This window comes from Rhinolophus ferrumequinum, chromosome 20 (assembly GCF_004115265.2).
Source record: "Rhinolophus ferrumequinum isolate MPI-CBG mRhiFer1 chromosome 20, mRhiFer1_v1.p, whole genome shotgun sequence".
Lineage (NCBI taxonomy): Eukaryota > Metazoa > Chordata > Mammalia > Chiroptera > Rhinolophidae > Rhinolophus > Rhinolophus ferrumequinum.
The window spans coordinates 31,463,021-31,490,401 of record NC_046303.1 but is presented as its reverse complement, the minus strand read 5'-3'; the positions used below and the strand labels follow the sequence as shown (position 1 = coordinate 31,490,401).

The 27,381-nt window shown below is 39.5% G+C and overlaps 2 pseudogenes; both read right to left on the bottom strand.

The window, feature by feature from the left end:
* Nucleotides 1–3,676: 3,676 nt before the first annotated feature.
* On the bottom strand, nucleotides 3,677–24,390 carry LOC117012210 (serum paraoxonase/lactonase 3-like; annotated as a pseudogene).
* Nucleotides 24,391–25,294: 904 nt separating this feature from the next.
* Nucleotides 25,295–26,661, bottom strand: LOC117012379 (developmental pluripotency-associated protein 4-like; annotated as a pseudogene).
* Nucleotides 26,662–27,381: the final 720 nt, after the last annotated feature.

Here is a 27,381-nt window from a genome sequence, read left to right as displayed (position 1 = left end):
AGCAAATTTTTTAGGAAATAGGGAGGGCTCCCCAACTCCCCATCCTCAGAAGAGAAAAAATAAAAATAAAAATCAACCAACCACTTCCTGATAAAAGTCACAAAAGGGAAGGGACGGTGTTCTGTGGTGGTGTGCTTGGCTAAGCTGATTCCCATTAATGATTTGCTAAAGGCTGTCCTGGTTTTTGACCAAGAAAGGGATATTTCTATTCATTCTCATCAAACTAAGTTTGAGTTGTTCCTCAAGACGGGACTTCAGGCCGGAACCATATTATTCATTTCTGAATCCTTACGGACAAGTCTATGGGACATTGCTTAATAAGTGTTTATGGAATCAACCAGAAGAGCAAGTTTAAAGCAGTCAAAGGTAACAGCTCTGAAGCTCCATCTCATAGTTCAGAACCAAGCTGATGATAATACTTCATATTCAGATATCGCTACAGTAGTCTCCCCTTATTTGTGAGGATATGTTCCAAGATCCCTAGTGGCTATCTGAAACTGTGGACAGTACTGAACCCTATATATACTATGATTTTTCCTATACATACATGCCTATGATAAAGCTTAATTTATAAATTAAGCATAGAAAGAGATTGATAACAATAACTAACAGTAAAATAGAACAACTGTAATAATGTATTGTAATAAAAGTTATGCAAATGTCTTGGGGGCCATTATTAGGTAGAATAAGGCCTGAATACCTGAACACAAGCACTGTGATACTATGACAGTTAATCTGAAAATCCAGACATTCACTAAGTCATTAACGAGAGAGTAGCATATACAGTGCGGATATGCTGGAAAAAGGCATGTTTCATGTTCTGGGTGGCAGGGAATGGATGGCTTGAGATTTCATCATGCTACTCAGAATGGTGCACAATTTGAAACAATTTTTTATTTCTCGAATTTTTCCATTTAATGTTTTTGGCCTGTGATTGACCAAGAGTAACTGAAACCGCGGAAATTGAAAGCACGGACGAGGGGAACACTGTACAAATAAAGACCCATTCAAAGGACGAGATCAGCCCTGTTTGCCCTAAGTAAGGCTTGTCTCTGTCAGATATCCCAGAACCTGACTTCCTGTGTATTTCTACTGGACAGAATGCAAATTTGAGGAGGGCTTTGGGCAGTCCCATGCTGCCAATTCTTGCTTTTATTCATGGGCTGGGCATTTGATTAACAGTGCCTAGCACAATTGGAAGAAGAGAAGAGGAATGATAAATATTTGAACTTTTTTTTTTTTTTTTGGAGATTTGTCAGTGGCATGCCATATGCTTGGGCCTGGATTTGAAAAGGATGATTGGACTCTCGGATCATTGTGTTGTCCACCACCTACTCAACCTCCACACCAGACAAGACCAATCTGCAGCTTAGTGCAGTCAAGACAAAATAGCCGATTAACTCTTAAGTTACATTTTAGGAAGATTTCTGTATAAAATAGATAAAATTGAAAGTGTAGCTCTTCAGAATGACTTATTCTTATGTAGGTCAATATTTTCTAGACCTAAAACCAAGGTATGAGTGCACTTAATAGATTGAATACCAGAAATGGAGAGTGTCCCTAAAGAGCCAAGCTATGTAACCACTGTCCTTCGATTCCCGAAGATTCTAGAGAAACCCATGTCTCCAAAGATCTTTCCTCTCTCATATTTCTTGTATTTGTTTGATAAAATTATATCCCCTAATGGTGACACTGAAAATGACCCCCTTAACGCAGCCCTCCCTTTTCTCCACAGGATGACCTTTTAGTGGGGAATATCCTATAGCTTTCCAAGAGAGCCATTTCCTGACAGAGAAACAAAACTCTAAACTGCCCTGGCATCACCTTAAAGCAAGGCTTCTCAGAGCATGAGAGGCTGGAAAGGACTGTATCTTTCCAATCAAGAGTGATCCATTAATGAAGCAGACTTTTTTTTCAATTTCTTTTTTGTTTGTTTGTTTGTTTTGTGTTGTCTTGTCTTTCTGTCTCTTCTTCTCCCTCCCTTGCTGTGTCTCACTCTGTCCTGCTTGCTGTCTCTTCCCACACCCACAGCCAGCATCTACTGGTGCTCCTTCTCTTTAAAGGATTACCTTATCAAACACATGGTGACACACACGGGAGTGAGGGCCTACCAGTGTAGTATTTGCAACAAGCGCTTTACCGAGAAGAGCTCTCTAAACGTGCACACGTACCTCCATGGCGGGGGGGGGGGGCAGTTGGTAGGGTATGGGGGGGAAGAAGTTCTACCAGTGCTACATCTGCAAAAAGTTCTCCCACAAGACCCTCCTGGAGCGGCTCGTAGCCCTGCACAGTGACAGTAATGGGACCCCTACACTGGGCACAGCCCCCAGAGCTCACACCGGTTCCCCAGGGGTGGTAGTCTGCACAAAGGAGACCTCTTACGTCTGCTCTGTTTGTCCAGCAAAGTTTGACAAAATCCAGCAGTTCAACGACCACACGAGGAGGCCCATGTGTCATGCAGGGTGTCATGCGGGGTCTCTGGTCCCGCTCCCCACATCAGAATGCAGGACATGGTGAGGCTAAAAAGGAACACCCATGGAACCATAGATACCACTATAGATACCACATACCACTATAATCTTGCTGGTGGCTGGGTTGGAGACACAGGAATCAGGAGCCACACGATCCGCAACCCACCGTCCACTTCTCTGCCAACCAGCCTCACTTGCTAACTGCAATCCGCCTCTCCATAATCTGCAATCCACACTCCATGCTTGCTAGCTCAGCCACGACAGCCACACCAGTGGCCAAAGGCCAACCGGCAACAGCTGATGGCCAACCAGTCACAGCCGATGACCATCCACTACCCGAGCCAGCACCTTTCCACGTGAGGACGAGAGCCTGGAAACCGCTCTCTAGGGCTCTGTCCCCATACTGTATCTGATGGATAAGTTGTATCTTTCTCTCTTTCTTATGAATAAAACAACAACAAAAAAGAAACAAACAAAAAAAGCTATGGCACTAGAATTTAAGAAATGTTTTGGTTTTGTTTTTAATTTCTGTTTTTGTTTTTGGTTCGTTTCATTTTGTACTACATGAAGAACTGTTTTTTGCCTGCTGGTACATTACATTTCCGGAGGCTCGGGTGAATAATAGTTTTTCCATCCTCCCTCAGATGGTGGCCTTAAGGCCTGGTAGTGCTTCAAGAGATCCACTGGTTAGATCTCTAGCTACCGGCCTCTAAATACAACCCTTCTTCACACAAAAAAAAATCTTTTAAAAAAAAGTGAAAAAAAAATTTTCTTTTTCAACTGTGAAGAGCACTACAAAAATACATAACAAAATCTTAAAAAAAAAATTTGAACATTAGCTTTTCTTCTGGTCTAAATGGCAGAAGACTCAGAATATGACAGTTGTGGGAGGTGATTTTGCCACACCGTTATCAATGAGCCTTAGGTTAGCTGGATACCTCGCTCACCACAGTCCACACATCTTATTGTAGAAAGAATATTAGAGGGGTGCTAGACAAAAAGAGTGGAGAGGTTTGACTTTTTGTTGGACTGTCACTGTCTTCACTTGCAAGCTGGTGGATATTATGTAATCTCTCTGCTTCTTCTGACCAAAAGCAAAGCCAAACACACTTTTGTTGATGTTCATCATTTCTTACAGTTCTATTTATCAGAGAATTAGTGGTTTACTTTTACTGAACATGAACGCTTTCTGGAATACCTGGAGTCTAGAGCACAGAGTACAGAGCTTCGTGAGATGTGGTGCTTATGAGAAGTTTCCTGTTGTACATAAAAGCCACAGAGCTGCCCTGAAGCACAGACCCTGTATTGGCATACTCAGTGCTTATCCTGGGCTTCTCAGACAGAACATTCTGGCTGCGAAGTACCTGGCAAGAAAAGATTGTTAGTAAACTATCTGAGCAAACAGCCATCAGTGGCTTTTTCCTTCCCAAATATTCCAGGACTAATGTACTTCCCAGAAATCAATAAGCTAAAATTGGCATATCTTCAATCATTTTTTTCCTTCTGATGAAAAGTATGAATGTCCTAATGATATGTATGCAATCAAGTGGACTAGTTGTCTGACATTAACCATACCCCTCTAGAGATGGTTTACACAATTTTGATAGTTCAAGCATCTCCTATAGAAAGAGGTGGAAAGCAGTGGTTGTGCTTATCTAATTCTTGAGCAAACAGTGTTTCTCTGGGGGAAGAGGCCTGCCTTTGACTGGGCCTACAGCACAGGTTGCGAAACACAGGAAGAAATGAAAAAGGGACACCCAGTTAGTAAACCAAGCCAACCTCACAACCAGTAGGATGGTAGTCATCACAGCTGGAGCCACTTCACAATCGAGAAGTGGCTAGCAAGCATTAGGAACGTGCACTTTGGAATACAATCTGACGTATCACTGCCTCATACCGTTATTGATCACCAAGATTGCCACACTTTAGTTTGCTAATCAATAAATACGTAAGTGTGCAGGTTTCCAAATAGCCTGGATGAAATTCACTCAAACAGGACATTTTAGGAATTAAAAAAAAAAAATTAGAAATTCAAGAGTCGTGAGTGTGATATGGGCCAAGCAAGTAGGCCTCCCCACCCTCCACTAAAAAACTTAAAATTTTTTTTCCTATAGAGATTTTAAGTTTCCTTTTCCCCAAGTTTCTTTTTCGCCAGTTTCTTAGCTCCTACCCCCCTGCTTCTTAATTATTTTGTAAATCAGTTTCTTAATCTTAGGCAACAGATAGTTTTTAGCCTGATTCATAAGAAGTGTTTTTACCCCCTTTAGATAATTATCCTGAAATTTGTGGTTTATACTTTTTAATTGTAATCATTGAAGCCTAATGTTCTCTCCAACACATTCTGGGCCCAGCTCCTGGACAATTGACGCCACCTGAATGACAGGTTGAATGGTCACAGGCTCCATAAGAACTGACGGATTTTCCATCATGTAGCCACCGCATATCAATAGATTTGAGCTCTGCTCTTTAAGCCTACACTTTTAATTTTGTTAATTAAAATCTGTTTTGCCTCATTCAGGGGCCTTGGGGATACAGATGATACCCCAGCAAGATTACCAATCCTAATCAAAGCAAGATTACCAGTCCCAACAAAAGAAGCCAGCACAGTCTTCCAGGCAGACCCTGAGACTCCTTCCTCTCATCTAAGATCAGATAGGGCAAGAGTTCCGTGAATCCCCAGTAGGTAGAGACAGCTCTATGCCCCCGTCCAACAGGAAGCAAATACAGAAGAAAAGACCTCCTGTTACTCAACTTCCCAGAGAGATTTTATGGGGATCAAATTCCTCAAGGGGAAAACAAGGCAGGCAGTTAGAGATAGGCATTGGGTCTCTGCATTCCTGCACTTCCAACACAACCCACAGAATGCGACTGCCCAAAAGACCTCCCCTCTCCACCTAAAACTTCCCCTTTTCATTATCTATCCCATGAGGAAGAGGAAACAAATGGGTACAAAATACTCAAGTAGATTAAACCAATCACTCACACCTACGCAGTAAAGGCCACAACGACCTTCATTTCACCGGGGCCTCATTATACTATCATTATAATATCATACATATGCCTGGAAGTTCATTAATATCATTATAACAGAGTGAATTCTGGAAAGGAATGTGTGCAGTCTCAAAAAATGAGGTAATAACCGCTTGTCAATCACAGGCATCAATCAAGTGGTCCCATGCCCTGAGAGGAAAAGCCCATTCGAGAGAAAAACAGGGATAAAAACTCCTCCAAGTCCTCGCCAGTCAATGCCTTTGAGCCTTTGAGCCACAGCCTCTAGAGCCACTTTTCTTTGTGCCCGGACCCACTCCTAATTCTTTGGAGTGTACTATCTCTTCTAATAAACTTCTCTTCAACCACTTTACCTCTTTGTCTCATTCAATTCTTTGCTCAAGAGGCCAAGAACCTGGACATTGTGCTGAGGAGGGCTCAACCCCTGGCAATGTAGCAGCTAAAATTCCCAGTTTTCCTCCCTGAGGCCCGGGTTCTACCCCTGGTATGAAAACCAAGCCCGGGCATCACCCCAAGAAGGGCCCTCCCCCTCCGGTGACAAGTCTATATCGATGTCTCTTATTAGAATAGAGTTCAGTTGAGTTTTGTCTTTTTATCTTAAGGAAGATCCTACAATTTTATCTCAGGTTGTTACATGAAAATATTCAAGCCTGGAACTCATGTAGAAAACACTAGCCTCAACCCAAAGTAAGGAGCATCTGTGATTGTGAAGAAAGAAGTCTTATCTAAAAATAAAGAAATGATTAAACTTGACAATATAGACATGAAAAAGATCCTAAACAATTTTCAAATCATTGTATGGATCATAGTTTCATTCTCTTAAAGCAAACATTGTAGTTGGGTGTTTGTAGAATATGTATCATTTTGCGGGGTACATATATGAGGCAAGGATAGCTTGCTAGCTTAGGGTAACAATCCTTCAAGCTCTAGGCTCAGGCTGGACTTTTGTTTTTCACATTTCTTCCTGTTTTTTAAAGAAGTTGTGACTAACATGTTAATAAGAGAAATATATATATATATGTATATATATATAGAGAGAGAGAGATAGATACATAGATATAGATGCATAGACATCTATCTATATCTATATCTATATCTCTATATATTTAAACTGAAGAAGAGCAACATTGGAAGCAGAAATAGCTGTATGTTCTAATTTACCCACTGGGCCAATTACCAGGCTAGGGTTCAAATCTCAGTTTCCCAACTCCCCAAACCTAGATTATAATATTATATCTTTCTTCAAACCTTACCTTCTCAATTAGGCCTGCCCTGATCTCTGTATTTAATAATGGACCTGCCTATTCCCCTGTTCACAGCAATTCTAATCCCCTTCACTCTATTATACTTTTTTATTCCGATAGAATTTACCACCTTCAAACTTACTATATATTACTTATTTCTTATGCTTATTGTTTATTGTCTGTCTTTCTTTCCTAAGAGCAGGGATCTTTGTATACTTTGTTTTCTGATATATCCTTAGCATGAAAACAAAGTCTGGTATATTATAAGTGCTCAATCAATTTTTGTGAATAAATCTCTCAGAGCAAGTCTGCCAAGAATTTATGTCTATATTTAAATTCACTTGAGGTTTTTTTTTTTATTCTTAAACTCAATGCAATAGAAAATGCAATGTTTTATGCTATTGTTTTTAATGCCATATAAAATTCAATGGCATATGCTATTGTTTTAGAAGAGATTTATTTAGAATAAATAACATCTTTCAAATGAGACATTCTTCAACACTATCATGTATATTAGAACTTAGTGGCAAAAATTAATTGTGTTTTGAGACTATAGTTATTTAAACCCTTTCATTTGAGCTTCATTTCGGGTAGCGTGAAAGAAGATGGTTCGATGTATGACTCTCCCTTCACTTAATTTCAGGGCCTGCTCTGATTAGGAATATGATATGGAAATCTGAGTCAGTATGAATAATCAAGCTCATATTTCCCCATTATTTCCAGTGGCAAGTACAGCCCTTGCAGGTATGGGAACATTGTTTACCACTGATGTTAAACTGGCAGGTACCTGGTAACCTGAAAGGGTTAATGGGCCATATCTCATCATCCTGACAAAATTTCTACTCTTTCTGTATATACAATTTGTTCAGTTCTGGAACATTGCATGTGACCCACTAAATTCTTCCAAGTCACTTCAATAAATTATTTGTTCTTACAGCCTTGCCTGTGAGCTCAGAGAAGTACAGGAACTTACTTCTGACCCTGAAAGATCCTTGGGGTTATAGATTAGCAGCTTCATGTCATTAAGATGGCATCCTGACAAAATATGTCAGGATTGACAGTTATGTTATCCACTAAGGTGTCCAAATGTATTACCTTCCGAGAAAAAGGAAGTAGTGAAGGCATAGTTTCGACTTTCTTCCTTACCCCTCCTCCCTCCCACCAGTTCCTTCTGGCTCCTAAAATTGGTATTTTTAAGGTGCTTTGCTACTGAATTTTAGAAGTGCAAGCACACTTGCCAACATTTTTCTAAAATAGTCATGTTTCCTTCATTCAGAGAGCACATTCTTAGGTCAAGCATGGGAGCTAACATAAGAAGCCATGTTGTCTGGGCAAGCCAGGGTACTTTTACTTCTAGTTGAGTTAATCATGTATATTCATTACATAAATGTTCTTATCCGCTGCATCATCTACTTAGATATACCTTTGAAGTAAATCACATTTACATTTAAGCAAGTAGTATTGAGAGATGACACTCAATTTTATTTTGGCGAAGAGGTATAAATTTTCACAATAGTGCAAGTTACCACTGCAATGCCTTTCTAAACAACAGTAAAAGAAGGTAACAAAGTGGCAATTTTAATATTCTTTAAGTGCTTTAAATAAGCTTTGAATATGAGCTATGACTATAAAGTAATGGAACTGGTGTTTCTAGATGACATATAGGCTTAATCTCAATTCTTAGGAGTGATGATTTAGTCTTTAAATTCAATGGAAGTAAGTGGACCTCTTATAAAGCCAAAAGAGTCTATACTTCCAAAAACTAGTCCTTGAAAAGAAGAATCAAATGACCATGAAGCTAAATCACAATCGTTTTTAAAAAGAGAAAGAACATTAAGAATTGTTTTCTACAGGGATCATCTCTATTCATTATCTCAAATTTATGTATTAATATTGATGGTACTTTTCTTTTTAAAAAATCTTCCATTTTTAAACATTTAAAAAGAATGTTTCTCATAAAATTTCATGTTGCATAAAATAATGTTTTCTCCTAGAAAAGTCTGCTGCAGTGTATCGGTAAATATGAAACTTATATAATCATAATGCCCAATATAAGTTGTGTCTCCTTCTCCAGAACTTTTGGGTAACTGAACTTAGCATAAGTGGTTAAAGACCTTCTAGACTCATAAGAACCAGAGGTGTTGTGCATTTATTCTCCTTTTTAGTGTATTAGGTAAGTGTGTTTCTAGATTCACACATGAATTTGAAATAAGAACTTTATATCCTGAGTCCAAATCCTTCATTTCATTAGCGGGGAGCCTGAAGTGCAAGAGGGCCAACTGTTTGCTTAAGATACACAGTTAATATAAACCCTGGTCATGCCTGATCCCTCCACACGTATATTGACTACTTAAGCCTCAGGAAGTAACTGTCTCTTAAGGAAAGGAGTCCACTAAAATGTCAAGGGGAAAGGGTTGAAAAACTATAAAAGATCTTATGTATTTCTTGTCTGGTGAGATTGTGATCCGTTGGCAGAACTAAATACTTTGGCCATCACTCTGACCTCTCTTGGACTACAGAAAAGGATATAAGTCTAACGAAGATCCACGATCATCTTTAATCGTGTCAAGAATAAGCTGGTAAAATAGTGGTCTCTGGTAGCATAGAATTGTTCTGGTCCGAGAACCACAATGTCATTCACCCTAAAATGGTGAGCGAGAGTGAGAGTGAGAGTGAGAGTGACCCATGGAGTATTAAATATAGTGATTGTTGTCAAAATTACTAAATCTCTACAAAGGCCAATATGTTCATCAATTTGGCAAAGTATACATGAACTAGTATATGTACACTTATAAAGAAATCCACAGAAAGTCCATGATTTTTAATTGCCCTGATGGTACTTTTAATTGTTTTTTGTAGGTATTTGCTATTTTCTCACTCCTCCCTTCCACAGAAATCAGCAGAAACAAACATACAAATAAGTGTCGAACTCCAAATCTGTTGAGTTATAAATGTTAATAATAGTTATTTGTGAAGGTCGTAGAGCAATTCACCATTATTTCTGGTTGTCCTCCTCCTGGAATTAGTCTTCTCCATGCCCTTGGTGATAGGCATGGCCATATGACTTCCTTCGGCCGATGAAATGAAGTGATGTGTGTGACTTCCTGATGGAAGACTTTAAGAGCCAATATGTGATCCACCATGCTTCCCCAACTATTTCACAGCAACCAGCATCTTTTCTGATGATATGACTGTGTGGGTCTCCTAGAGCCCTACATAGGATAATATAAAACCGAGGCCCTGAATCACCTACATTAGATATGTAGCATGAGTGAGAAAACAAATGAGGGTTTTTCTTTTCTGCTATTGTAGCATAACCCAGTACATTCTGACCTTTATATTTTCTCTGACTAGGTAGGATTATGAGTGCTACTCTTTCTTCTTTATATTCTTCAATATCATTAAAAATTTTAAATGAAGCAAGTCTTACTCTTAAAACAGTAAAAACAAACAAACAAACAAAAATAAACCCAATAAAGTCATTTAAGAAAAAATGTAAAAAAAAAAAAAAAAAAACAACTAAATAAATAAACCTTTTTGGATTAAATTGGAAGAGAAAAATTTGAATGAATCAAGAAATACTTTGAGGTTTTAAGGTATAATGACTTTCCCAGTGTCATTGGGCTATTCATCTTTTGGGTCTCAACTTAAGCATTCCATCCTCCCCAAAGCATGACCTGACCCCATAGATTAAGTTAAATCCCCTCACAATGTATGTCCATAGCACCTCATCCTAACCCTTAAAGTGCTTGGTCAATGTGTGTATCAGGGCACCTCTCAAGCTCCTCTCTAGATCCTCAAAGCCTCACCTGCCCTGTTCTAGTTGGCACTACTTCAAATAGCTCTGCATGAAATCTGACAGACTTTCCATAGTGCAACCTTACAGTGCCTTACCTCATGTCTATTATTGCCTTTTTCTCCCACTTCCGGGTTTTCGTGTTAACATCAAAGCACAAGATATCACCAGACATGACTTGTACATGCACAACCAGGAATGTACAGGAGTTAACACCCCTTGAGGCAAACCTTTGACTAATGGGAGGTAGGGCTGTTGGATAAACTCTTCTTCCTTTCTTATCTTGATCAGATTGTCTTGCCGTGAGGCTTACGTTGTTTATTGGGGGATAATCCTATGGATTTAGCGGTGGCTGGCTTGATAATGTATTTGCTATGGACCCTCTTCCATATGAGTTTCCTAGAAGTACTGCCATAGCAAAGTACCACAAAACAACAGGAATTTATTGTCTCACAGTTATGAAGACTAGACGTCTGAAATCAGGGTACTGACCAGGCCATGCTCCCTTTGACGTTTCTTTGGTAGGATGCTTCCTTGTCTCTTCCTGCTTCTTGTAGCTCCAGACGTCCCTTGGCTTGTAGATGTAGCACTCTGATCTCACTCTCCATCTTCACATGGCATTCTCCCTGTGTGACCGTCTGTTCTCTTGTAGGGACACAAGTCGTATTGGATTAAGGGCCTACCAGCATAGTGGGCCTTCACTAATAACATTTGCCAGTGATCCTATTTCCAAGTCAGGTCATGTTCTGAGGTATTGAGGGTTAACATACTCGTATCCTTGATGGGGGCACACAACTCAATCCATAATAACACCTCTTCCCTGCATCAGGCTAGTCTCTCACTTTTGAGTCTTGGGATCATATTCCCTCATCAAATAGTCATGCATGGAGTTTTCCCTCGGGCTGTCTTTCTGAGCAAACTCTTCCTGTGAGGTCATATGCTGTTGCATTTGATCACCAGTCAGGTAAGTCAGGCCAATAAGAGAATCCCCATTTTGCTAAGAATACTGAAGCACAGGGTAAGTGATCTGTCCAGGCTCTCAGTCACTCCATGGCAGTCCTGGGCCTAACTGAGCCTCAGAACCCAGTACAATGAGTTATGGGAGGAGTTCAGGAATTCCAACTTTTCTTACCTCTCCTGCCCTTTTATTGCCCCCCAAATCTATGGGAGAAGTTCATATGTGATGTTGAGACAAAGAACAGAAAAGAAAAGGTGAACTTCTTTCTTGTTTTCCTATTCTATCCCAAGGAAAAATTAACCTCTACTGTTTTGGAATCAGTCTTTCAGTGTTGAGTCTATTTTATACAGGAAAAATTCTTCATTGTTTGTTACAGCCTTGAAACAGGCAACCTATACACTAATAAACTTACTATTTTTTTTTCCCACACAATAAAAAAGATGTTTATCATTCTGGTTGAGAGCCCAGCTTTGAATTAAGACACATCTAGTTTTACACCCTGGTTCTACTACTTACAAATTATGTAACTTGGGCAATTACTTAATCCAAGTTTAAGTCTAAGTTTACTCAGGCCTATTACTAAAGGCTGTTGTGAGAATCAAATTAAGTGTTTTGGTACAGTGCCTGGCACATAATCAATGCTTGATAAATGTGAATTTTTATATGTGCCCATAGGCGTTTTTGAAATTCTACTGTAAAGCTGTCACCGAACAAAGGAATAGCCTGTCTGGAGGTTGGTTATAACACCCAGTGGTTCCAACTCTCAGAATACAACCTACCAGGACGCCTAGAAATGGGTATAGGAGTTTAAAGAGAGCCGCATAATAGGTATTGCATTGCTGTAGCATAGAGGATGGAATCAGAGCTGGGAATCTAATTGAGCACCTTTACAGGATTAAAATGCTTTCAAAAAGTTGGAGAATACAAAGATATTCAATACTAAATACAGCAATTTTTAGTGAGGTCCTGAGCAGTGTCACCATGGGAACCTTTAGAAAGCTTTACAAAAAATTGCTATAAAACAAAAGTTGAAGAAAGACTGCTGAACCAAAACAAAAAACAAAAAAAACAAAAACAAAACAAAAAACAAACAAACAAAAAACAAACAGCACACAGCAGAGGTACAAAATAAATAGAAGTGCAAAATACTTTAATTCCATAACTTTTGAAAAGTTCGTGTTCTATACTTTTCAGGTGTACCACAGAACGCTGTTGCTCCTCAAGTCTAAATATCTCCATAGTGGATTTCATGTGGGGATGAGTCACAACAAAAGATACACAACCTGGTCTAAAGTGGAAAATGGGCATAATTTCCAAGAAATTTATTTCTCTTACAACTATTATTAGACTTGGGGTACAACTTGGTCACATCCAAAGATTTTTCTCACATATCTTGCATTTGATCCCCACAGTCTATCCGACAGGTAAGGCAGATACATGTCAGAATCCGCATTTCATTGAAGAAATTGAAACTCAGAAGGTGAATGACCTGTCGGCAATTTTACCCCCACCAACTGGCAGAGCCAAGACCAGGCGTTTCTGCAATGGTCTCTTCAGCCTCACCTCTATACCCTCTTCTACAAGGAAGACACAGAACAACAGTGATGCATAAACATGGATGTGGCATCCCTGCACGGCCCCTCAACTAGAGAAGGAGGTGCAAGCAAACAAAGCTTTGCTGAGAGTTCTTTATTGTGAGAATTGCCTACACTGCAACACACATTCAAGAAATGTCTGGGCTGTGCGAATATCTTAAAATAAACAACACTTCTCAGGTAGAAAATGAACTTCGGATACGAACCAGCTATCTGAGATTGCAAAACAATATTTAGTGAGCCCAATGGACATGAAATGTAAATATAAATGCAAGAGGAAACTGACTAGCCAAACCTGGGTGTTATCAACCTCAAGAACATACACCTATCTGTTTTCATATTGGAATGTGAGCAGCTGTGAGCAGGATTGAGGGCAGGGATCTGGCTTCTCAGGAGCTCAAGGTCAGATGAGCTATGGAGTTTGAAAAGGCCTGGCCCCCTCCTCCCATTGCAGGATTTGGTCTGCATTCATCTCCCCTATTCCTTCCCTCAATGGGGCTCGCAAGCATACAATGGAGCAAGCCTGGGCCCTGAGATGGTCCACGAAACACACAGGAACCTTGACCCAAGTTAAGGAAAGATGCTCCCACAAAGGTGAATCTTTCTTTTGGCCTGATCCAGCTCTGTTTCAGGGCCTGGGACTTGGCGAGCAGAGCTGAGTTGGATTTTAGCCCCCACATGGCCCCTCAGCCACTCTTGCTGGACACAGCGTCAATAATATATGTGCTGGCCTGGAAGAATATATGTGTTCCTCCTTTAGACCTCCACTGGACACCTCCTTCCATATAAGCAATTCTTGGGGAGAACATTTTTTCTTTTCTGTCTTCTCATTCCATTCCAATTTATGTGGAATGTTCTGGCCTTATGAATTAAATGCATAATTCAGGGAGGTGACTAAGAATAAAATGTCAATCATAATATACTCAACTTCTGAAAGCGCGATTATATGCCTGAGGGTTAATCTGGAAAGAGTAAACTGGTCCCATCTCGCAAAATAACAAAACACAAACCAACCTCTACTCCCCACCGAAACAAAACAAAAATAAAGACACACAAAAAAGCACCTCTCCCGCTAACACTATCTCATGCCATAAAATAGCTCCAAGTTAATCTGACCACTCATTGCACCTTCTCCAGTGAAGCATCCAGCTGGGTTTCAGGCAAAAAAGTGGTAACTTTTGAATTACTTAAATAGAGCCTGGAGCCCTAATTTCAACCGAGTAAAGGACATAGGATAAGAAATATGACCACCTAGGTGCTAGCTCTGGAACTGCCATTATTTACTAATGACAAAATGAAGTCACACTTCACGGCATTTCCCTAAACTCCATTGCTTCATCTATAAAACTGAGCTTTAATATCTGACCTGCCTGTCTCATAGGGTTCATTCATTTGTTCATTTAACATGTGTCCACAGAGTATCTACAGTGCAGTAGGTACGGTTCTAGACTCTGGGAATCCAGAAATGAACAAGTCACATATGTTTTTATGGTGATTTTATCCTAGAGAAGAAAACAGGAAGACAATAATTGGTAAATAAAAGAATACCGGAGTTGGAACTTGCCTTTCTTCAGAGAGTGGCACCCACTTGAAAAGTGACAGTTACAGTTGGCTCTAAAGGTGAGAAGTAGCTCACTATAGAACAATCGTGGGAGAGGGAAAGAAGGCTAGTATTTTTTAACATTAATAAAAAAATATTAATTGCCATTTTGATGAGTGCTGAAAGAACAAGTACATCGAGAAGAAATATAACAAGGTTCATGCCCTGAAATAAGATTGTGGGAAGGCTTCCCTAAGAAGGTGGTATTTAAACTGACGTCTGAATGACGACGAAGAGTAAGCCAGAAGTGGTGGAAAGACATTCCGGGCAGAGGGAACTGCAGATGCAAAGGCCCTGAGGCATGTAGCATTTTATAGGACTAGAGGAAATCCCATGTAGCAGGTCCAGAGAGCCAGGGGAAGAGTGATGTCCGGTGACACTGGAGAGAGCACCCAGATGCCAGAATGTGTAGGGGTAGCACCTAGGAACCCAGGTCATTTTGGGGATTTAGGGTTTATCTTCAGAGTAATGGAAACAACATGGAGACTTTTAAGAAGGGAGTGACATGATGAGATTCACATAAGAAATAACTCTTGCTTATGAAAATGAATTGAAGTAGTATAAGAGGGAAGGTGCACTCAGGGGGGCCTTTGCAGAATCCAGGAAAAACATGTCGGGCGCTTAGACTGGGATGGTGGCAGTGAGGATGGGAAAGGTGGATGGCTTGGAGAGATGATGGAGGGGTAAATTGGACTGAACATTGTAATTAACTGATGGAATGGGGCAGGGAGAGGAGAAGTGTCAAGTTGGGACCGGGATTTTATCTTGAAGAATACATAAATCATACATGAAAGTGCTTGTAAACTCTAAAGCAATACAAAATTGTTAGATACAATGATCTTTTAAAGAAGGACTTGCTAAGGAAATAAACAGCATATATAAGATTTCAGGGGAATGTTTAACCTACTTGATAAAATAGTATTCAAGCATTTTAAAAGGTGCCCATTTATTTAAAATTGAACAAGTCTGTGTTGGAGCACAGCAAAGGAATTGGATAAGTAGATAGAAATAATTATTAGTCATTCTTTTTCCTCATTAAATCAGTCCAGCAAATTTATACTTAACAATACATTGTAACTCCGGTATATATTTGGAAGAATTAAAACACCAATTCTTTAAAAATTCTTAATTGTAACACTTTCTTTTGGCCTTTCCTTCATGTAATTACTATTAGTGAGGTTTCATTATTCTTACTTTCTACATGCTCTATAGACCCACAAATATTTAAAAATTAAATTAGTCTGAAGCTATGAACTATCAAGTAAAAAATAGTATTGGAAATTGTTCTTTTAAAGCATATACAATATATTAATAACTATGTTTTGTTTTTTATAAGAGCTTTTTTGAGATGTAAGTCAGTTGCCAGTAAACTCACACTTTTAAAAATATACCGTTTAGTGGTTTTCAGTATATTCAGAACTGTGCAGCCATACCCGCTATCTAGTACCAGATCATTTGTATCACCCCAAAAAGACACCCATATCTATTAGCTGTCACTCTTCCCTCAGGCCCTGCCAATCACTTTTTATCTCTATGAATTTGCCTATTCTGGATACAATATAAATGGAATCACACAATATATGGCCTTTAGTGATTAAATTCTTTCACTTAGGATAATGTTGACAAGGTTCATTCATATTGTAGCATGTCTCACTACTTCATTTCTTCTTATTGCTGAATAATATTCCATTATATACATATATCATCTTTTGTTTATGCATTCATCAGTTGATGGGAATTTGGGTTATTTTCCCCTCTGCTATGAACATTTGTGTATATTTGTGTGGACCTATGTTTTCAATTCTCTTGGGTAGATAGATACCAAGGAGTGGAATTTCTGGATCATCTGATACTTCTATGTTTAACATTCTGAGAACCTGTCAACCCGCTTTCAAAAGTGACTGCACCATTTACAATGCCACCAATCAAAATGTGAGGGTTCCAATTTCTCCATATCCTTGCCTTTGTTATTGCTTGTCTTTTTTCATTATAGCCATTGTAGTGGGTGTGAAGTGGTATCTCATTTGCATTTCCCTAGTAACTAAGGATATTCAGTAGCTTTTCATGTGTTTATTGCCATTTGTAAATCTCCGTAGAAAGATGTCTACTAAGATCCTTTGTCCAGTTTTTAATTGAATTATTTGTCTTCTTGTTGAGTTGTAAGGATTATTTATATATTCTGGATACAAAGCTCTTATCCGATACATGATTTGCAAATATTTTCTTTCATTCTTTGGGTTGTTTCTTCACTGTTTTCATGGTGTGTTTTGAAACAGAAAGTTTTTAATTTTGATGAAGTCTAATTGATTGATCTTTAGTTTATATGTTAGATTTCTGAGAACAATTTTCAAATTGTTTTTGATGGTCAAATGAGAAGAAAAGCAGGTAGGAGAAAGAGGGAGTCACCACTTCTAATCTCCCTTCTTTAATGTGATGTTTAAAAATGCATCGGTATACATTTCTCGTGTCATTCTTTGTGGTAAAATAGCATCTTATCTGCTTCCACACACATGTTGAGTAGTTGAGGATGATGGATTTGTATTTCCCTCATTCCCCCTTATTTTTAAGCATTTGGGCTTTCCCTTGTCAATGAATGTACTGATCCCATGGGAATTAAATGATGCTCTGTCAAAACCATCACTGATGTTTAGTGCCTGGACTGTTGGGTTTTGCTCATTCAGATCCATCTTGAAGATTTGTCCTGTCTCATTGGGTGCCAGGTAGGGTATGCCTGGGTATTCTATTCCCTTTTAAAAATAGAGAATAAGTATGCACATATACATATCAAAACAACATTTTCATACGGAAGCTAAAGCCTAACAAAAGTGTTCAAATCTCTAAATTTCTTTTAGATTTCTGGGATTTGTTTTCACTGTGTCAGCTGTTGCCATTATCTGATTTGAGGGATTACCAGTGTCATCTAAGCCACTGGGAATGGGAGTGGGAATATGGGGGGGAAACCATGGTCAAATGTAATATACAGAAAAGGGGTTCAGCTAAAAAGTGCGATGCAAGAGATTAGGCTGTGCTACTTCGTGTGAGGCCCTTGACTTATCTGTGCCCAGATTCCTCATTTTTAAAATTAGGAAGTTAAAATGTATGATGGCGAAGATTTTTTTCCAGTGCTGGTATTCTATAACTAACCTTCCTCAAAACAGAAAGAAAGGGTGTATGGTTTCATTGTATTGCTCCCATCCCTATATCCATTATATTTTGTAGTGACAGACAGTAGAATTAATCAAGAATTAACATAGGGGAACCAGTCTCAGAGATTTGACTATTTCTGACCTATTTTATACCTACAGATATGTCTGAAAATTCAGACATGAATCCTTTTCTCCAAGTATTGCAAAAAGTTCACTCCGGAAATTTAGACAGTGGCTCTGTCTAATGGAAGGACCAGGTGTTTATCAACAAATCATAGGCATCGTGAATGTATTGGGCCTTTGCTGCATCCTGGTCATTGTGTCCAACCATGGGGTTGGTCGATTCTACACCAGTTAGAAAACTCAGCCCACTTCCCCCGTGTACCTTTCCCGCATCACTCTGCTCTGTATCAATGTCAACAACCTTGTATCTGTTCTTGTACTCTCATTTCCAGTTATACTCAATTAAAATTTCCTTCCTACTCTCCCTTCTCTCTACCTTCCCCTCCCTTTCTTACACACACACACACACACACACACACACACCCACACCCACACACATTTACTTATAATAATACTGTTTTTGGCTCTTCCACTGCCCCCATCTCACCCCTGGTGGAATGAATCTACCTCTTCAAGCTTTTCTTAGAATAGTCCTTCTATGCCAAAATCTTATGGGAAACCCGAGTATCCCTCAGACAACACTGGGGGACAGACAACACTGTCCCCCAGACAACACTCCTGAAGGGTATCAGAGGAGTTCTCCTTAGGTTGCCACAACTGGAGAAGAGATCAGCATGCCCATAGTTACAAACTTCTGCTTCCAGACCTAAAATCTGTTACCAATCAACAGCTTGTCTTCTAAGGAAGGCACGGCCTTTGCTTTCTGCCTCCTTATCAAATCCCCTTCTAGCTATCTTTCCCTTCTCCACCTCTTACAGGGCCTGCACTGCAAAGTCACCATTCCAACTTCAACCAGACATCAATGATGTTTATCAATCTTTTTGTTCCCTCTAATAGGTAATCGATTGCATGGCTTCAAGCATCTATTCTAAACTTTCATTATCTTCCAGAGCCCACACATTCTTCCTCTTAATTCTAGGTGGAAGATTTTCCCTCTTATATTTCTGAAAACAAACAAACACGCCATTCAACATGAATTTTCTTTGATTCTCTGCTTTCTGACTCAGTAATTCTTCAGTTTTATCCACTCTCTTCCTTTCTCCCTCTTTTCTTAAGGAAAGAGTATCCTTCTTCTGTTCTTAAGTTAGCCACCGCCTGTTTATTTGGTTCCTTCTTCTCTAGGGTCTGTCTTTAGAAATTATATCCTCTCTTTCTTGCTTTAACACTCATTTTTCACAAAGGCCTCTTTCCTCTGACTGAAAAATTGCTCATTTCTCCTTCCTTGAAACAAATCTTCCCCTAACTTTAATACTTATTCGAGCATGCATTTATCTTGCCTTCCCTTCACTGTCACATTTCTTGGAAACATCACTTGATCTTGTTGCCCAATTTGATTTGCTCCAGCTCTCAATTGCCTAAAATCAGTATTCTACCAGTTTGTAGAAATGCCTTTATAAAGGTTATATCAATGGTCTTACTTGACCAAAATATCTTACTTGATAACCCTTCTACTTTCCCTTACCTATATCTCTGTAGCATTTGACACTATGGTTTTCCCCCTTATTTCTTGTCAAAAAAACAAAAGTTGAATTTCCAGATAAAAGTCCTACTTCTCTTCCTGCCTCTTCCTCCTTCCATTCTCATCCATCCCTCTTTCCTTCTTGGTCTATATTCTTTCCTTGCAGATCTTATTCATAAGGTTTTAGGTATTTTTTCTATACCAGTGATTTTCAAATCTGCACATTTACTTGGAATCTCACTCTGGGGCTCTAGTTTGCATTCCCAATTTCCTTCTAAGGGCAAATCAAAACCAAATTATCAAAACCAAAATCAACATTCTCTTCTTGAATCCTGCCTCTCATTGTTATCTATTATTCTCCATTAAGGGCATCACTCTTCTCCCCAGTCTACCCTTTGTCCCATAGTCAATTTGTCACCAAGTCCAGTGGCTTACGTAATGGTAGCATTGGGGGGAAAAATGTCAGAGACATCTAGTCCTTCCCTTTTCACCTGAGGAAAATTAAGCCCAGACACGCGAATTGCCTAAATCACTCAAGTCATTAATTGTACAGTCTCTTTTGCCACACCACAAAGAAAGATTTGACAGTTGAGATCACTCAGGAAGGCAGCTCAAAGCAGAATACCACAGCAAGTACCTTGGTAGCTGAGGAATGTGAGGGCATTGCCAACTGGTAGAAAGACTGGATATTTTAGAAATTAAAATGATTCGATAAGGATGGAGCACTGCAAAACACTTGGCCTAGATTAAGTGTCATGATGAATGGAACACTTCTAACAAATGGCTTCGCATTCACTGGTTTTCTGTTTAAGGCAATTGGGTAAGGATCTGTGGCAAGTGACTGCAAGCAATTATTTTGATATCATTCACCACTGAAAATGGTGAAAATCACTTGGAGGTGCAGGCATCTTATTTTCCCCAATAGACTATAGGTATGTGTGGACAGACATTGGAATCCTTCAACTGTCCTCACTCACCAGCACATGCATCACTAGATCCTCAAGCATTGGGGAGTGCCAAGTAGTTAGGTATCAGATGCTAAGCATGGCCACAAACACTCCAAGATCTTGGCCTCAAGGAGCTTGAAATCCAGGGAGGCAGCACCAAGCAAGCCCATCAGATGTGATGTGTTATATAAAGGCCTACGCACAGGGAACCTGAGGGACCAGAGAAGAAGCACCTCACCCAGCAAGAGAGTGTAAAGGCAGATTTCCTCAGGAATTAGAGTGCCACCATAGTAGGGCCTCACAGAGAGCTGAAAGTTAGCTGATACCATGGGGAAAAGGGACTAACCTTGCAGGCAAAGGGAGGCATTCCAAGGCCCAGTAAGGAAGCAAATAGCCTGCTCGGCACCTCTAAATAGAGCAAAAATATCTATTGCACAGAACTACCCTTGAAATCAGAAGCTTCCAAACATTGTCTAGGGTGGCAAGAAAGAGTGACAGGAGAAACAATGAAGAAAAGGACTGAATTTATGACAGTCATAAAGATTAAAAATAAGCAAAGAACATTGGCCTTATCCTATAAGTTGTTTGTTAGTTTACAGAAAGATCTCCGTTATTTAAAGCTTTATGTTAACATTTGTGATGAAAATCTCTACTTTCTATAAAGCATTCAGTACTTTTAGTTCCCATGAAAACAGAAAAGCAGCATATGGTAGGAACTACAAATATTATCTCCTAACAGCAAAGAAATCTCCTAGCTATAGAAAGGTCATTTTGAAAGGTCTATTTGGCATAACACTGAACATCTAAATTGACAACAGAAAATATAAGTCAACAATGAAAACACATTTCTAGACAACTTTGCTTTATCTTTTATTTTTGCCAGAAAACTAAAGAAATAAAATCCCTCCCACCCCCCACATATACCACCGGCAGCAGCAATTTAAAATACAAATGACACCCTGGCTATACTGTGCATATTTAAGAGCTTAGAAATTCAGGTCATTAACGGTTATCATAATGTGCCCCTTTTTTGGCACAAATGATATAGATTTAAAAGTTCATGTCATTTGGTAATATTTCATTGGCAAAAATGGAATATTAGGACATGCAATTTCTCGAATTGCATGTCCTGAGTCAGTTCCATATGATTTAACAAATTCATGATAATTTTCAACATTTTCACAACATATATATTTTAATTTATTGAAATTCAATCCCTCACATAGCTTCCTGATCATCCCAGACCTGTGAAAACGGTGTTGGGAATAAAATGCAGGCTCTTCTCTACTTCTCTTTAAAAGACCTAGAATGAATGGCGGGGAACTCAAATGGAAAGCGCTCGGGGTTTTGCATTGAGCCACATGGTTAACATTCAATCCACAAACATATACCGAGCTCCAAACACAGGCAGGCATGGCAAGAGGAATACCAGTGAGTTGACAATTAGAAGCTGAGGCCCAGCTGGATAAGATAATGACGAGAATGGACAGCAACAGGACAATCTGGAGATTAGTCTAGGAACTGAACGGAAATCAATACACATTTATCGAGACCCTACTGAGTATGGAGCTGCCCTCAGGAGCAAGCCTGGGCATTCCTGCGGTGTCCTGATTAGCCCTCCAGAATCCTGTTTTGGCTTTTTTTAGTTGACTGATTCATCCACGGGTGAGATGAGTGTGTAGGGGTCCATCTGGCAGTTCTAGTCGGCAACATTAGTGTGCTGTCTATCCAGCTATTGACACGAGCATCTGAGGACCATGGAAGATACACTGGAGATAAAAGCCGGCCCACTAGGAAGTATATCAATATCTTCAGAGCCATTTTCTGCAAAAGAAGTGGAGGATCAGAAAGATGCATGTTTGAAGGCTTAAGAAATAAATCTCACAGTCATAACTTTGAACTTGTTTTGGAAACTACCTTGACTTTTATCAACTATTTACGTGGGAAACTATATTAACTTTCAAGAATCCCACAGACACGCTACTGTATAATAAAACCCGAGTCAGGTTCCTTAAATACAAATTATGTTTTTTAGAATTCCATCCCAGGAGATAAAAGCAAGTAACTATAAAGTAAATTGATATCCTAGATTTATTCTCTAAATAATGACTTGAAGGGTCTGTCCTGAGAGATTCAGTTTTATTCCTCATTAGAAGACTGATCAACAGACCAAGTGATAACATTTGGAAAATCATCATTGTGAAGGTCTCTTAAACGCCTCTCTGACAAGCATTTCTCTTCTTCCTACTTGTTGAGACCTAAAAATCTATCATTATCTAATCATATTGGAAAAGTATTAAGCAATTGTTCTCTGTTATAAAGGCAATAGGTCTTAAGATAGACTATTTAATATAAATGAATTTGAAAGAATTTGGTCAGATCTCTTTCCATGGAGAGCTGGTCTTGAGAATTTTTCTTTGGAAAGAAGCATATAATAAGTAAGTTATGATGGAGACCAGGATGAAAAAGAGGCTTGCATGGCTCCTAGTAGAGCCATGCAAAAGACATGGTCCCAAGCAGGCAGGACTGAGGGTGAAGACAATGGTTAGCTAGTGCGGCAAACTGGATTTTACAGATATAGTAGAATCAATATGCATCATGGCCACATGCTTTTCTTAAAAAGTGATGTTCATACTCTTCCATCAAGAGGTAAAGTCTATATTCTCTCCCCTTGAAACTTGGTAGACCTTTGCAACTGCTTTGACAAATAGAATAAGGTGGAAGTGATGCCACGGAACTAATGTACAAGGAAAAGTCACGGTCATAGCTTTTGCTGGTTCATTTTCTCTCTCTCTCTCTCTCTCTCTCTCTCTCTCTCTCTCTCTCTCTCTCTGCGTCTCTCTCTCTCTTTCTTATTCTCGCTCTCTCACTGTCACTCGCTTTCTCTCGGCATGTGCCTATAGAGCCCTGGGAGCCCTGAACCTAAATGTAAGAAGGCTGACTACTTTTAAGCTACTGAGGAGAGACTACTGAGAGTCCACACAAGGAAGAGAGAGCATCCCCTACAGGCGCCCTTAGAAAGGGTCATACCAAAACATTACTATTAATTAATATTATCATCATGTCACATCTTGGAGAGCAGGTTCTGACAGCCAGCCAAGAAAACAAATGGAACCTACTAGGGAGAAATAGATCTTAGAAATGCAGGAAGTTGCAGGAGGAGAAAAGGGATGGAGGGGAAGATATCAATAGAAAGAAACCAAACACGGTGGCCGTCTACTTGATAATTCTGCGTGGGGCAAGTCCTAATAAAGCTATTTAGATTTCAAGTGCAGCTTTGAGTAGATACCAAGGGCAGCTAAACAACTGCCTGGTAAAATAATGCTTGACCCTCAAACCTTGGGAAAATGATAAACTTAATACAAAAGATCTGGGGCCGGCCTGGTGGCTCAGGTGGTTGGAGCTCCATACTCTTAATGCCGAAGGCTGCCGTTTCGATTCCCACATGGGCCAGTGGGCTCTCAACCACAAGGTTGCTGGTTCCACTCCTCAATTCCCGCAAGGGATGGTGGGCTGTGCCCCCTGCAACTAAGGTTGAACACAGCACCTTGAGCTGAGCTGCTGCTGAGCTCCTGGATGGCTCAGTGGGTTGGAGCGTGTCCTCTCAACCACAAGGTTGCCGGTTTGACTCCCTGCAACTGACACCGGCAACTGGAGCTGGAGCTGAGCTGCGCCCTCCACAACTAAGATTGAAAGGACAACAACTTGACTTGGAAAAAGACCTGGAAGTACACACTGTTCCCCAATAAAGTCCTGTTCCCCTTCCCCAATAAAATCTTAAAAAAAAAAAAACCAAAGATCTATGAAATATGATTTCTGGGAGTTAGAATTATTTTGCCTTTCATCTTTTTTACCTAGAAAGACTATTGGGGAAGGAAAACAAAAAGAAAAAGAGTTTCTTCCACCAATAAAATGAACCACAAAGGGCTAGGTTGAAAAAAACACAAATCAGAATTTTCCCCCAACTGTTACCATCCACCATACCCTGTCTAAAACCCTTTAATGGTTTTCCATTGCTTCATAAAGCCATTCACACATCAGATAGTTGGGTCTTGTATTATCTCATTAGTGATCTTTATTTAAATATCCAGCCTGCCTTGTTTTGCTCAGCCCTACTTATTAATATTGCTCCATTTTGCATCTCAGATTTTATGTTTTCCGTTGCCATTGTACATTCCTGAAGTTTCCATAATAAAAATATGTTGTCAGTAGATAAGAAACGCAGTGTTACACAACAGAGAGTACAAGGCACAGAAGAAAACCACCTGGTTCATAATCTAGGCCTGTCACCCTCTGTTTCTGGACCATTGGGCAAGTAACTTTATTTTTCTGGATGTCAGTTTCCTGAAGGCAAGGACAAATAGCAGCACCTACCTCACAGGTCAGCTTAAGGATGATGTAAATGTCTGTTAGGAACACAGCAGGATGTTCATAGACAACAGGCCTATGATAAGGCAGTATTATTATTATACTTTCAAATATATATCAATATTGTCCTATTGACAATATTGACCCATGATCATTCTAACTTGTTTCGTTCTCCAAAATAAAATGTAAATATGCCATCAGACACAAGACGTAACACAGCATTGTTTTCTTCTGCTCCCAGCCAGCTTCAACCATTCAAATCATTCTCTTCAAAATATTTGGATAATCAGTATGTTTATCTATGTTTTACAACATTAACTCTAGTTTTATTTTATTTTATTTTTTTTTGCCTTTTCACTTAATATTAACATTTATTTGCATACAAGTTTCCTAAATAGATGATCTTATATATACATTTTAAACATATGTATTTATGATTTAGAAGTAGACTTGAACATTTTTAATCAGTAAAAATGTACAAAACAATTACAAATGGAAATAACAATGACAAAGTACCCTGTGTTTTTATCCCAGAGACACATCATAGAAATTCAGGTTAAGAAAATTTAGAAAAATGTTGTGTTGTATATTAAGAACATGTTTTGGGGAGTGGAGAGAATTACAGCATTCCCTTTGTCTTAAAGCAGTTGAGTATGAACTAAGAAGGCAGCAGACCCCATAAAGACAGAATTCTGAGGTGGGGAATCCAGCATGTGAGTGTAGTATTGTTTCACTCAACCTCTTTACAATGCTCAAGTTCCCACTTTAAAGAGCTGCTGAGGTCACTTCTATTTCAGAAGGATAATCATTTGATAGTATTGACTTTTTCTTATTATTAATCACAATGAATGATAATTTGTGAAATACTTCTCCACCTTAAAAACTTAAGACTCTGTATCCCGACAGACGAAGCAGCAGGCACTGTCGGGAGTCTGAGGGTAACATCTGCACCCCACCAGCCTGTGTGTCCTCTTCTAAGCAGAAAGCATGGAGGGTGTGGAGCAGCCTGGAGTTCAGTGGTCAGTGGCATCATGGAGTTGATAGCAGTCTCCTTTCTACGGTTAATTAGAATCATAGCTGCATCCTTTATCCTGGCATTGTAGTCTCATTGAAGGCTTTTCATCAATACCTTATTCCTCTGAACACATTTGGGGCACAACATATTGTTCTCCAGGAACGGGGGTGGAAATTTGCTAGCAGGTAGCAAGAAGAGTGCACACACTCTCCCGTGTTTTTCAGGAACCCAGGTTTGCCCAGCATAAAACTGTAGCTGGACCCAACCCTCTTTATGTGCAGGAAGACTTCGCCCATGGACCACACACCACCTGACACCTTGTCCAGTCCTTCAAGAGCAGGCATCCCTTCCTCAGGGGGAGCAGTCACTTTAGAAGGATCAGAATTTTCCAGAGTCATTTCCCACTTTTCCATCTTTAATTTTCTTTGTGTTGTGGTCAATATCTTGGCCTCTGCTGATGTGACAGGAATAACCTTTTGATGAGGGTAAGCATGTTCGCAGAGTCGCCTATATGCTTCCAATTTCAAGCCTTTGGTGCCCAGATTTAATTGCTGGCACCACGCCCTCACGATGTCTCGGTGAACCAAGTTTATGGGTGGCAGTTTAGAGGGCAACAGAGGAACTGGTATCTTCTTCTGAAGTCTTATTTTTTTATTGTCTTGTGCCATGTTTTGTGGATAGGAAGCTTCATCCTCTTTCATGGACCTTTCTCGTTTGGTTCCCTTCCCTGAGTTTCTTTTTGTACTTGGTTCACCAACAGCCTGCTGTTTCTCTTCAGTTTCTACTGAGAGAGGTTGGAATTTGCAAGTCTTTTTTTTTCTCCTTTGACTTCTTTGAGGAATTCTGTTTGTTGCCTTTTGCATTCTCCATACTCAAAAAAGAAGTCGAGGTTGATATAAAGAAAATCTTCTTACTTCTGAAACCATTAACTCTAGTTTTAGCTTGTCAAATCTGTTTGAGCTACACAACCTGAGCGTCAAACTAGACTTTAGTAATCATCTAGTCTAATCACCCTTCTAAATTACTTGGCAGGTTCATATCTTTTGAGAGATATATGTGTAGTAAATATGAATATTACTCCACAAAACAATAAACAAGTGAATGGATATTACATGTCCTTATTTTTTAAATCAGATTAAATCTGACTCTGAGCCTACATTCTACTAAACTGGCGGGAAGTTTAATATGAGCTGTTACTGGGTCTCTCTGCTAAGGTTGTACAAAGATTATAGGCGGTAGGTTTTAAAAGGAAGCAGAATATTTGGGGGAAGTCCATCTGGCCTTTATTCTACACTAGTCACCACCGAATTACTCACTGCCAAGCCCGTGTGGTCCCTTTAAATTAGACAGTTCTGCCACTTCCTTGTCCTACATGGGTATATGAACTTCTCCATTGGAATTCCTTGAAGGAGCTCAGGCTTTTGGAAACAAAAGTCAGGAAGGAGCTTGTCTTCAGCTCCTTCTGCTTTCTAGCCAGCTGCATGAACCTCCTCTCAGACCATGGAGTACAAGGGCCAGGCAACCTTTTTAGAAATTAAGAGGAAAAAGAAAAGAAAACCGCAATCAAAAAGGATTCTTATTCTTTATGAT